This window comes from Lissotriton vulgaris, chromosome 12 (assembly GCF_964263255.1).
Source record: "Lissotriton vulgaris chromosome 12, aLisVul1.2, whole genome shotgun sequence".
In the NCBI taxonomy this organism is placed as follows: Eukaryota; Metazoa; Chordata; class Amphibia; order Caudata; family Salamandridae; genus Lissotriton; species Lissotriton vulgaris.
The window spans coordinates 606,081,209-606,093,676 of NC_141700.1; the positions used below are offsets into that span (position 1 = coordinate 606,081,209).

General features: G+C 48.0%; 1 protein-coding gene across 1 annotated transcript in view; it reads right to left on the bottom strand.

Annotated features, from left to right (window-relative positions):
- The window catches only part of PKD1L3 (polycystin 1 like 3, transient receptor potential channel interacting), a 1,100,724-nt gene that overhangs the window by 487,155 nt on the left and 601,101 nt on the right, over positions 1–12,468 (bottom strand). The gene's annotated exons all lie outside the window — the stretch shown is intronic.

The following is a 12,468-nucleotide window of genomic DNA, read 5'->3' on the forward strand; positions in this document are numbered from 1 at the left end:
CACTCTGTTATGGTGGAAAACAGGGTAAGGTTCTTTCGTACACGGCGCTTGGATTTCGCTCACTCTGCGCGCTGATGTAATGGCTACCAGAAAAGCAGCCTTCCAAGACAAATGCTGTAAAGAGGCCCTGTGAATGGGCTCAAAAGGTGGTCCCATTAATTTAGATAACACCAGGTTCAACTCTCATGGAGGAGAAGGGTTTCGAACAGGGGAATAAAGCTTCTTCAACCCCTGTAAGAAGTCCTTGACCACCTGCATTTGGAAAAAGGAGGGTTGGCTAGGTGACTTCCTGTATGCCGTAATGGCTGACAAATGCACCCTGATAGAAGCATACTTTAACCCAGATCTTGCTAAGTACAGAAGGTAAGGAAGAATGACATCCTCCTGTCCCTTCGTAGGATGGAAGTGATGTTCTCTACACCAAAGAAAGAACCTCTTCCACTTGAACGCATATGACGCTCTTGTGGAGAGTCTCTTAGCCTCTTTTAAAATGTGCATGCAATCTGGAGGCAGTTTCAAATGTCCGTATTGCAGGACCTCAGGAGCCATGCTGTCAAGTTCAGTGAGGGAAGGTTGCGATGAAGAATCCTCCCGCCTATCTTGGTCAGTAGGTCCGGCCTGCAAGGTAGTCTCCTGTGTGGAAGTACCGACAGATGAAGAAGGTCCGGGTACCACCACTGCCGTGGCCAGTCTGGAGCTATCAGAATCATATTCATGTTGGATCTGATGAGCTTGGACACCACCTTCGGGATCAGAGGCAGGGGAGGAAAGGCGTAGGCAAATGTCCCTGACCAATCTGTCAAAAGTGCATTCCCCCTTGTCCCTGGTCGGTGGAATCTGGACGCAAAGGCGTGGCATTTTTTATTTTCGCCGTCTGCAAACAAATCTATTGATGGACGAGCCCATCGATGGAAAAGGTCTGCCACCACCTCGTCGTTTAGCACCCAGTCTGGCTGATCTTCGAAATGCCGGTTGAGTGCGTCTGCCTTGTTATTTTGCTCTCCTGGATGGTGCACTGCCACCACTGAGAGGTTCCGGGCTAGCAGCCAGTGTCAGATCACCTGGGACTCCAGGGAGAGAGGGCGTGACCGTGTACCACCCTGTTTGTTTAGATAGAACATGGTGGTTGTGTTGTTGGTCTGGACTAGAACCGAGCTGGATTCGATTGCAGGTAGAAAAGCTTTCAGAGCAAAGTGGCCTGCTCGCAGCTCCAACATATTGATGAGGTAGGATTGTTCCTTTGCTGACCACCTCCCTTGCATCTGAAGGCACCCCAAGTGTGCCCCCCAGCCTTGCAGAGATGCGTCTGTCGCCAATGATTGCGCTGGAAGTGGCAGGTGAAAAGGAACTCCCACCAACAGATTCCGAGGTTGAGTCCACTTTTTGATGGAGGATCTCCCTGCCTGGGAGAGACCGATCCGATCTTCCCAGTGACCTGTTGTTTGATCCCACTGGTCCTCCAGAGTTTGCTGCAACTGGAGCATTCTCAGCCTGGCGTTGGGGATGAGAAAGATGCAGGAAGCCATGGATCCCAGAAGGGATGCCACCTGCCGGACTGTTGGATTCTCCGTCTGGAGTAGAATCCTGCACTTCTGCAGCATTGAAGAAAGTCTCTACTCCGAAGGAAACACTCTTCCCAAGTTTGTGTCCAGAACGGAGCCTAGGTAATGGATGGTCTGAGTGGGCTGTTGCAATGACTTCTCCATGTTGACATGAAGGCCGAGATCGTGTAACTGCTGCAGACAGACTTGGAAGTTGTTTCTTACTTGCAGAGGGGATTGCCCTTTTAGAAGCCAGTCGTCCAAGTATGGATAGACGAAGAGACCTCTTCTGTGCAGGAAGGCTATCACCACTGTCATGCACTTGGTGAAGACTCGTGGAGCCGACTTGAGCCCGAAGGACAGGACTTTGTACTGGTAGTGTTTGTGGCCAACCACAAACCGCAGATAGTTGCGATGGCGTAGGGCAATCGGAATATGGAAGTACGCATCTTGGAGGTCCACCGAACACATCCAATCTCCTACTTTTAGATGTGGACATATTTGGTGAAGAGCCAACATGCGAAACTTCTCCTTCATTATGACCTTGTTCAGAAGGCGACGGTCCAGGATAGGTCGGAACTTGTGCTCCCGATCTTTTTCGGGGACAAGAAAGTACCTGGAGTAAACTCCTTTTCCATTTTTGAGAGGGAGGAACTTCTTCTATAGCTTGTTTTTGAAGAAGAGCCTTCAGCTCCTTCCGAAGCAGCTTTATTTGGTGAGGACGAGATATTTTCGGAGGTATGTCCTTTGGAAGCACACCGAAACATAGTGTGTATCCATTGCGCAGTATATTCAGCACCCAACGATCTTTTGTGATGCTGCACCACTCTGCCAGTTGTTGTGAAGCACTTCCTCCCACTGGAGTGGGCAACGGCGCCAGAGGAAGCCACTGCTCATGACTTCCCTCCTGCTCTCGCTGTGGTAGAGGATTGTTGTTGATGACCACCTCTACCTCTGTTTGATTTACGGCCCTGAAATTGGGACTTGCCCTGGTTTTTGTTCTGGGCCACTGAGGGGTTTGAACCCTCTGTTGAGGCCCCTTGTGTTGGTTGGGTCTGTACTGACGCTTGTACTCTTTCTTTTTCTCCAAGCCGACTGCCTTGAGAGTGTCCAGTTCGGTTTTCATTTTATTCATCTCCTTGTCTACATGTGTGCCAAAGAGAGAGGAACCAGAGAATGGGAGGTTCAAGATTCTCTGCTGCCCATCGGTTTGAGGACTGTCAATCTCAACCAGGATGATCTCCTAGCGCATATTCCATGTGCGTAAGAGTGCGCCGATAGGGCAGCACCGTCCGCCGCTGTGCTAATATTTTGGTTTGCCACCAGAGATCCCTCGGTTACTATTTCATCAAAGTTCGTTTGGTCCTCCTTTGGCAGCTTGGTTTTGAAGCGTTCCAAAGAATCCCATAAAGCTCTGTCGTAACGGCCTAACAACGCAGCCGCGCTGGAGACCTTTAGGGTTGAAGCCGCAGAATTGCAGACCTTGCGACCCCATGAGTCCTGGGACCTGCTTTCTTTATCCGGTGGAACCGAGGAAGTAGCAGTGACAGCATGTGTTTTTCGTGCCGCGGCTATGATCACCGAGTCTGCAGGTGGATCCGTCTTAACAAGACCGGGTCCGAGGCAGCCGGCTTGTATTTCTTTTGCATACGAGCCGGCACCGCCTTAATGATAGCTGGAGACAGAAAGGTGTCCATGACAGGGTCAAGAATTCCTGGAACCAAGGGGAGCAATGGTCGAGACAAAGTCTTCTGATGAAGAGTCTCGAAGATCACTGTTGTTGCTATTTGAGGGACAGACATATCGATGTTGAGTTTCTGGGCCCCTCTCTGCAGAACCTCATGATAGGTATTAATGTCATCTATTGGAGAGACCCTAGAGATAGGGTTGTCCGATAGCGTGGGGGAATAATCCCTTTTTGATGAGCGGGTAGAGGAAGTAGAGGGTGTTCTTCTACTTCTGCGATGGGCACTGTGCCTCCTTCCCCGTGATCTGTCCGTGCGTTCCTCCCGTCTGGGGTGAACGTGATCTACAGTGCCTTCCCTCACAGGATCTCTCTCCGTGTGGGCTCTACGTCTAGGAGAGCTCTCCCTGTTCACTTCTTCCACCAGTCTTTGTAGAGGAGACCTGTGAACAGGACTGGCATACTCCTGCAATCGCCTTGTCGCACCTGAATCCTGCCAATGATGCAAAGGAAGTTGCCATCTTGGGGATAACCGAGCAGCAGAAGGAGCCTCCTTTTGATGTGATTGAGACTTTTGGACAGGATTTCTAGCTTCCGGAGAGGCTGATCTAGTAGAGGCTCGCCTGGAAGAGTGAGAAGAAGAATGGCGTGAGGCTCACTCCGTCACCAGGACCACTGATCCTTCTCTAGATCTCACTGAAGTAGGTCTCGACGTCAGGTGTGAGCCTCTCGATGCCGAACCAGCACGCATTCTAGACGTCGATCTCCTTGGATCTTGACTTCTCGACGTCGGAGTCGACGCTGCCTGGACCTCTCTACTACTCGATGTCGAACGTCGTCTCGATGGCGACCAGTGTCGGTGAGAAGTAGGTGAAGAATGCTGATGCCTCGACGTCGAACGTCGGCGTAAAGCCGATGGTGGAGGACTTCTCTCTCTTGACGCCGAGTGTCGCTGAGACGACGGCGAAGCAGTGTCTAATCTCCACGTCAAAGGTCTTTGAGATGGCGGCGGAGGGGTATGCGTCCTCGACGCCGAACGCCGTCGAGACGACAGCGGAGATCTCATCCTAGACGCCGATCGTCGCCGAGTTGACGACGGCGGAGGACTCTTGGCTCTCGGCGTCGATCGCTGATGGATCTGCGACGACAGAGGGGAACCTGCTCTTGACGCCGAACGTCGTGTTGACGACGGCGGAGGGCCTCTAGTCCTCGACGCCGATCGTCGCCGGGTTGACGACGGCAGAGGGGTGATACTACTCGGTGCCGATCGTCGCCGGGTTGACGACGGCGGAAGGTTGACGCTCCTCGACGCCGATCGTCGCCGGGTTGACGACGGCGAAGGGCTTTTGTTCCTCGACGCTGATCGTCGCCGGGTTGACGACGGTGGAGGATCACGAATCTTCGACGTCGACGATGTACCTGAGTGACTCTTTCTTCTCGACGGCAAGCCCGCTGTCGAAGGTCTTTTCTTGGATAAATGACTCATTGGTAGATCTTCTCTCAGCGCCGAGCCCAACGCTGCTGTTGAAGGACGTGAGGTCTTGCTTCTAGATAGCGTTCCAGACCTCTTGGAGCCCTTCCTCACCGGAGACTTTCCTCTAAATGATTCTGCCAGGCCATACAGGCAAATTCATTCCCTATCCTTCAGAGTTCTCCTAGACAGGGTTTGGAAGTGAGGACAGGTTTTAGGGTCATGATCCTCAGGTAGACAAAGTATACAGACCTCAAGCGAGTCCGTCTTGGCCTTCTTTTTACCACAAGAAGGGCAGGAGTCAAAAAGAGATGGCATTTTAAGATGTAAAAAATGCCCAAAACTGTCAAAAAAATACAGTTTCTTACTTTAAAAAATGGAAAACGTCGAAGTAAGGTAAACAAGTTGTTAAAAGTGAAGAGAATTTCTGACAAAAATCAGAAAGAAGTGGAACTGCGTTGCCAGGATCCTTCCTGAAGGAGCCGGAAAGAACAACTGACCTAACTGTCACCCCTGAGGCATGATGGGAAGCTGGGGGTCACGAGTGCCTTAAAGGCACGGTGTCAGTTTATCTCTATGTTGCTATGAGTTAACTTTTCAGTCTTTTTGGACTGTGGTTTGCAATGCAGCCTCGGAGCTGTCTATGCTTTCAGTTCTTTATGAGATTTTCTGCTGTCTGCTGAGCATTAAAACAGTTTCAAAACATGTTTTATTCTTGTTTTTCCCTATTTCTAATGCATGTTTTTCATGTTATGATGGGAAGTCCTTACAGCATGATTCAGCTCTGATGTGTATGAGGCTGAAGTTGCATATATATATATATATATATATATATATATATGTATATACTAGCAGCCCGCCCCAGCGGGGGCTGGGGGCAGCATTTGAGGCTTGCGTGCACTTCTGCCCCCGGCCCCCTCCCACCCCCTCCCGCCCCGGCCCCCTCCCGCCCCCTCCCGCCTGTGTCCCGGAGATCCTTACCTCAGCCGCCGGTCCCGCTCCAGGCACCCAGCACGCACAGGCCGCCACTCTCCAGGCGCCCCACCCGCACAGGCCGCCACTCTCCAGGCGCCCCACCCGCACAGGCCGCCACTTCGCACAGCAGCAAGCAGGGCCTCTGCAGTCCTCCCAGCAGGTCACGATCTTCGGCGCCATTTCCGGAAGTGTTGCCAGGGAGCGCGAACGCAAATGATATCATCATGCAAACGTCGCGGCCGGCGCTACTTGCAAGGGACTACTTTATTTTTATTTCGAAATTTTTTAAACAACGTATATTTTTTATTTTTAATAGCCTATGTCCTTCTGTTTGCCCTGAGGTTTTCAACGATGTCTTGGGTGTTTTGATTGGTGGTGTACTTTTCGAGTTTACCTGGCTCAAAGGTTTGTGTTCTCTCTTTATAATAGTAGTATAGATATATATATATATATATATATATATATGTATATATATAGTTATATATATGTGGGGCACATATATAGTAGTGTTTTCGGTGCCCCGCGCATGGGTGGGAATATTCTAATGCTTATGACTTTGATGAGGATCCCCTGGAAGAGAACTGGATTTCCCAAAAATATCTTTTCACAAATTATCTAACGCTTAAAACGAGGTGGTACAGTACTGTGGTGTGTGGGGGAGGAATCTAACAGTCACTCCTGTTGTGAAGTCAATTAGGCAATAGCAATTAGTCTAAGCTTAATAACTACTTTCTAATTAGTTATTTTGAATAGGACTTACAAATAACTGAGTCTATTTGTGCTGAGCCTTCTCTTGACAACCCATACGCTGGTTGCGGTGCACCATCACTAGATGATAAATCTGATGATGAATTTGTGGAAAGCCTTCCTACATTGCTGTGTAAATTTTCATAAAAAACAATACATCAGAAGTACTTTAAATTGTGTTTATAATCTCACTAGGACTCTAGAGAAGGTATTAGCTGTAGCATACTTAACGTCCTATGGTAAACATACGCATTGTGTGCAGGAGTCCTTGGTAGGATCCCTGAAAAGAAAAACTATTGTTTGGACAGGCCTTTATAGCAATTATACTTTCGAATGAGATGTGGATACTCACAGGATGGAGTGGACAATAAGAATATGGGCAGAAAATCACAGCAGGGAACAGCCAGTCATAGAAGGGGATAGACAGTCACATATGGAGACATTCACTGGATCTGAGAAGTATTGTATTTGAGGTAGCAGATTCAGGGCCATCTTAAGAATTTTAAGGGCCTGAGTCAAACATACGTTGGGGTCTCCTGCTTGGCACAACTCTGAATTTATTTTTCATTTTCAGCTCATTCACAGCCTCAGCCACTGTGATCGGATCATTGACAACCCTCTTTGATGGCTAAAATCTGGGTCCAACCCTGAACAGTCACCCGCTGGCTGGCTAGCACCAGAAAAAAGGCAGCCTCAATAAGCCAGCTGCCTGTGCTTTTTGTGCATACAAAGAATGTTATGTTTGCTGCACCCCTTTACTGCTCTGTGAGGAACAGGGATTCTGACTTAGTTGACAATAGGCTGTGGCTCTACATGGACAGTGGAGACTTGGATAGAGCATATAATGCTGCTCTGCACTGTACATTGACGCGCGGTCTACCATTGAGCCCTACCTCAGCGCAAGCAGTCTCCTGCTGGACTGATCCAGAAAAGACAATAAGTTACTTAACTGTAACTACAGTTATCCAGTATTGCTTGAATCATTCCCTATCGTCGTAGTGGGAGTATCACAATATCATAGTAAAGCAGTGTGTAACACTATCATAGGCTTTTATGGCAATGGACCATTAGTTTAATAGCCTATCTATTAATCAATCATGGAACCGTGAAGTGCGCTACACACCCGTAAGGGTCTCAAGGCGGTGGGGGGAGGAGGTGGGGCCATGCATCTCCGGTCAGTTGAAGAGCCAGGTCTTGTGGATCTTCCTGAAAATGTGCAGAGTGGGGGTGAGTCTTATATTGATTGGGAGCTTGTTCAAGGTCTTTGCAGCGAGGTAGGAAAATGCTCTTCACCCGTTCTGGCTCTGCGGATGCGTGGGATTTCGGCTAGGGTGAGTCGGTGGAACAGAGGTTTCTCTTGGGTATGTGGAAGGAGATTCTGTTGTTGAAATATTGGGGTCCAGTGTTGTGAAGGCACTTGTAGGCATGGGTGATTATCTTGAAGGTTACTCTCTTCTCAAAGGGGACCTAGTGGAGGTCCCGCAGGTGTTGGGTGATGTGTACGTGTCGGGGGATGCCGAGGGCGAGTCTGGCTGAGGTGTTCTGTATGGTCTGGAGCTTGCGGAGTACAGATATGTTGATTCCGGCGTAGATGATGTTTCCGTGGTCCAGTCTGCTGGTTATGAGTGAGTGGGTAAAAGTCTTTCTTGATTTGGGGCAGGGGGATCCATTTGAAGGTCTTGCGAAGGATGCAGAGGGTGTTGAAGCAGGTGGAGGCAACGGTGTTGATCTGTCGGGTCATGGTGAGGGAGGAGTCAAGTATGATGCTGAGGTTTCGGGCATGGTCCGTGGGGTGGGGGGTTGCCGAGGGTGGTGGGCCACCAGGTGTTGTCCCATGCAGAGGGGGAGGGACAGAGGACGAGGACTTCTGTCTTCTCCAAGTTACGCTTCACACAGCTGCTGCTCATCCAGGATGCAATGTCCTTCATTCCTTCCTGGAAGCTGAGTCTGGTGGTGGGGGGTCCTTAGTGAGGGAGAGGATGAGCTTTGGTGTTGTCGGCGTAGGATACTATGCTGAGTCCATGCTGTCTCACAATGGCGGCGAAGGGGGCCATGTAGATGTTGAAGAGCGTGGGGCTGAGCGATGATCCCTTGGGTACTCCGCAGTTGATCTCCCTGGGTTCTGAGAGGAAGGTTGGAAGTCTGACTCTTTGGGTTCTGCCGGTAAGGAAGGAGCCGATCCAGTCGAGGGTGGTTCTCTAAATGCTGTTGAAGATTTTTACTGTGACTTTGGCTGCGAAAGGGAGGAGAGAAATGGGTCGGTAGTTCTTCAGGTCCGTCGGATCTGCTGAGGGCTTCTTCAGGAGGGGCTTGACTTCTGAGCGTTTCCAGTTTTCGGGGAAGGTGCCGGCTTTGAAGGTGGGGTAGTTGGTATGTCGTAGTTCAGGTGCAATGAAGCTGGTGGCCCTGTGGAAGAAGTGCAGAGGGCAGGGGGTCCGTTGGGGCTCCTGAGTGGACGCCTTCAATGGTCGATGCAGTGTCTTTGGTGGTGACTGGGGTCCAGGGGAGGATGGTGGGCTGGTTGTTGTTAATGGGGGGGGGAGTTGGTTCAGTGTCCGGCGTCTGTTCGTTGAAGTTGTCATAGCATGATCTTATTTTCAGGTGGAAGTAGGAACCGAGGGTGTGATGTCCGTGGCTTTGCTGGGGGCTTGAGTGAATTTCTGAATAATGCTGAAGAGTTCCTTGGAGTTTCTGGCGATGGTGTGGATTTTGTTTCAGATGAAGGTCCTTTTGGTGGATCTGATGAGTTGGTGGTATTCTGTCATGGCGTTCTTGTAAGTGGTGCGATCTTCCAAAGTTTTGCTGTTTCTCCAGTTCTTCTAGAGACATCTGCAGGTGCATCTGGATTCATGGAGGTCGGCGGTGAACCAGGTGGCTTTCCTGGGGTGCTGTCTGTCGGTGTTGCGGAGGGGAGTGAGCTTGTCTGTGCAGTTGGTTATCCATCTGTGAAATTCTATGGCAGAGGAGTTGGTGTCGGTCTAGGTGGGGGTACATATGCAATAAATAAACGATGCCTCTGAATGAATAGAAAAACTAAATAGTATGACGAGGACAATCCTATTTTCAATCTTCCTATTGATATTAATCTATCTAGAATAGCATGTATTAATTTTGAATATCCATAGTCAATGACCAAAAAAGATATATATGTGTACTCAATTCAAGGTTCTGTATTTATTTCATATGTTTTTTTGAAAGAAATTATCTCTTTTTTATATTTTGAAAAAAACATGTACACAAAACATTTCAACACCATATATATACACATCACACCATATATATATATATATACACATATATATACACATATATATATATATATACATATATTTACACCTTATACATAGACCACTAACAAAGACCCAAAAACTGTCTTGTTGCGCTCTTCGCCCTTATTTCAACACAGGATGCACTTCACTTTATCTTCCCCAATGTGCAATTCCTTCACAATTAGTTCACCACCTTTGAGTCACCTACAGGTTTTATCAATTTAAACCCCTCTTTTGTGTAGGTACTACCAATTTGTTCTAAATTATTTTGATTTATTGGGGTGTCTCGTGACAATGGCACGTCTGTTTTTGCAGTACAGAGAACGTAGGAGTAATAAGACCAAAAATCACTCAAAGAGGAGAAGCGGATATTATACATTTTTTCCTGCCTCCGTGTGAGTTTAAAAAGAGTACAGTGGATGGAAGAGGAGACGCGTCCAACACACATCTACTGGTGGTCTTTTAATGTAATTTTGTGAAGACGGGAGCAATTGTATGTTCTTGCACTCTCCTGCCCTAGTCGTGATGAGGCCAACTATGATTAGTGGCTGAAACGCGTCGATAAAAATTCGGAGACACCCCAATAAATCAAAATAATTTAAAACAAATTGGTAGTACACAAAAGAGGAGTTTAAATTGATAAAACCTGTAGGTGACTCAAAGGTGGTGATCTAATTGTGAAGGAATTGCACATTGGGGAAGATAAAGTGAAGTGCATCCTGTGTTTAAATAAGGGCGAAGAGCGCAACAAGACAATTTTTGGGTCTTTGTTAGTGGTATATGTATAAGGTGTAAATATATGTATATATATATATATATATATATGGTGTGATGTATATATATGGTGTTGAAATGTTTTGTGTACATGTTTTTTTCAAAATATAAAAAAGAGATAATTTCTTTTAAAAAAACGTATGAAATAAATACCGAACCTTGAATTGTGTACACATATATATGTTTTTTGGTCATTGTCTATTGATATGCAAAATTAATACATGTTATTCTAGATAGATTAACATCAATAGGAAGATTGAAAATAGGATTGTCTTTGTCATACTATTTAGTTTTTCTATTCATTCCGAGGCATCGTTAATTTATTGCATATGTATGTTCTTACCCAGATGCCGGCGGGTTAAATTGGGTTACCCCTGTTTTAAATAGGTCGAGGTGGGGGTGGCATTGCTGTTGAGGGTGGAGTTGAAGAGTTCCTTTGTGGAGGGTGGGGTGCAGGTTTGGGGGAGGTGGGTTTGTTGACGTGGAAGTGTATGCAGTAGTGGTCCGTCCAGGGAGGTTGCGTTGTGTGGCTGAAGTGGATGTTGTTGACTTGCGAAAATGGGGTCGAGGGTGTGTCCTGTCTTGTGGGTGGGGGTGGTGATGAGTTGTTTCAGTTCACCGTTGGCGAGGTTGTCCAGGAGAGTGGCGGAGTTGGGGTCGCTGAGGTTGTCGATGTGGAACTTGAGGTCTCCGATGAGTATGTAGTCCATGGAGTTGATGGCGTGGGGCGCGATGAGGTCGGCGATGGTGGTGGTGAACACGGTTCGAGGTACGGGGGGGGTCGGTAAGCAAGGGTGCTGCGAAGGCTCGTCATGGGGCTTTAAAAAAAGGACCAAACTTGAACTATAACCAATCAGGTGCTAGCACCCTATAGAACACACCCAGGAGAGGCTGAATCCCTCAGATTTTCAAGCACAAGAGGTAATATCATGCTTAGCTTTAGGGGGAGCCCTTCAGGGGAGGAGAGTGGGGCATATGTGAATCTATGAAAGATACCAATGCTGGATATCCATAGTTACAGATAAGTAACTTATTTTCTTATCAACTATTGGACCTTGCATATATTCACATGCTTGAATCAGAGTAACAAGCAGTATTGCAGATAATTTAAGTATACTTAGAGGATGTTGGGTAAAAAAGCATAACATCTTTATTATAATATACATGCACAAGTTACTACTTGTGTAACGATATATCTGTAAGAGACATTAGTTAGTGAAAGATTCCTTACCTTAGACTATCCCCAGGCGTCAGACTGGATCTGGAAATCTTTACGTAGCAGTACCCTTGCGTCGGTAGGCGTCGTCTGCGGCTCCGCGTCCGTCGTCGGGGGCGCCGTGATGACGTCATCGGAGTGCTAAGACGCCGCCTCCTCGTGCTGACGTCAGTTCTTAGACACAGCTTTTCCGCCCCAGAAACGCAGAGCCATGCTAAAAACCAACACTGGTGCCATTGAAACTAGGGCCCTGAAAGGGGATGACCTTAACCCTAGATATCGGTTCGCAAAATGGGGAGGATGGGTGCGTCGGTAAGGAATCTATCACTAACTAATGTCTCTTACAGATATATTGTTACACAAGTAGTAACTTGTGCATCTGAAAGAGACACATTAGTGATAGATTCCTTACCTTAGAATAGATACCCCAGCAATACCAACCCCGGTGGTGGGTCTGCGAACCAATAATCACACCAGAAAGTCCTGGAGGACTGAACGGCCAGAGAAGCCATCCCTCCGGACTTGGCTGTCCAGGTAGTAGTGTCTTGCGAACGTGTGCAGCGAGGCCCACGTAGCTGCCTGACATATGTCCTGCAAGGGGACTTCTCGGCCCAGGGCAGTAGTAGTCGCCGTGGCCTGAGTGGAATGGGCCCTCAGCCCAGCAGGAGATTCCTTTTTAGCCAAAGAGTAGCACGCTTGGATGCACAACACGATCCACCGAGAGATGGTCCGTTTGTGCACGGCCCATCCTTTTTTAGCGCCCACGTAACCAACAAAGAGTTGGTCATCCA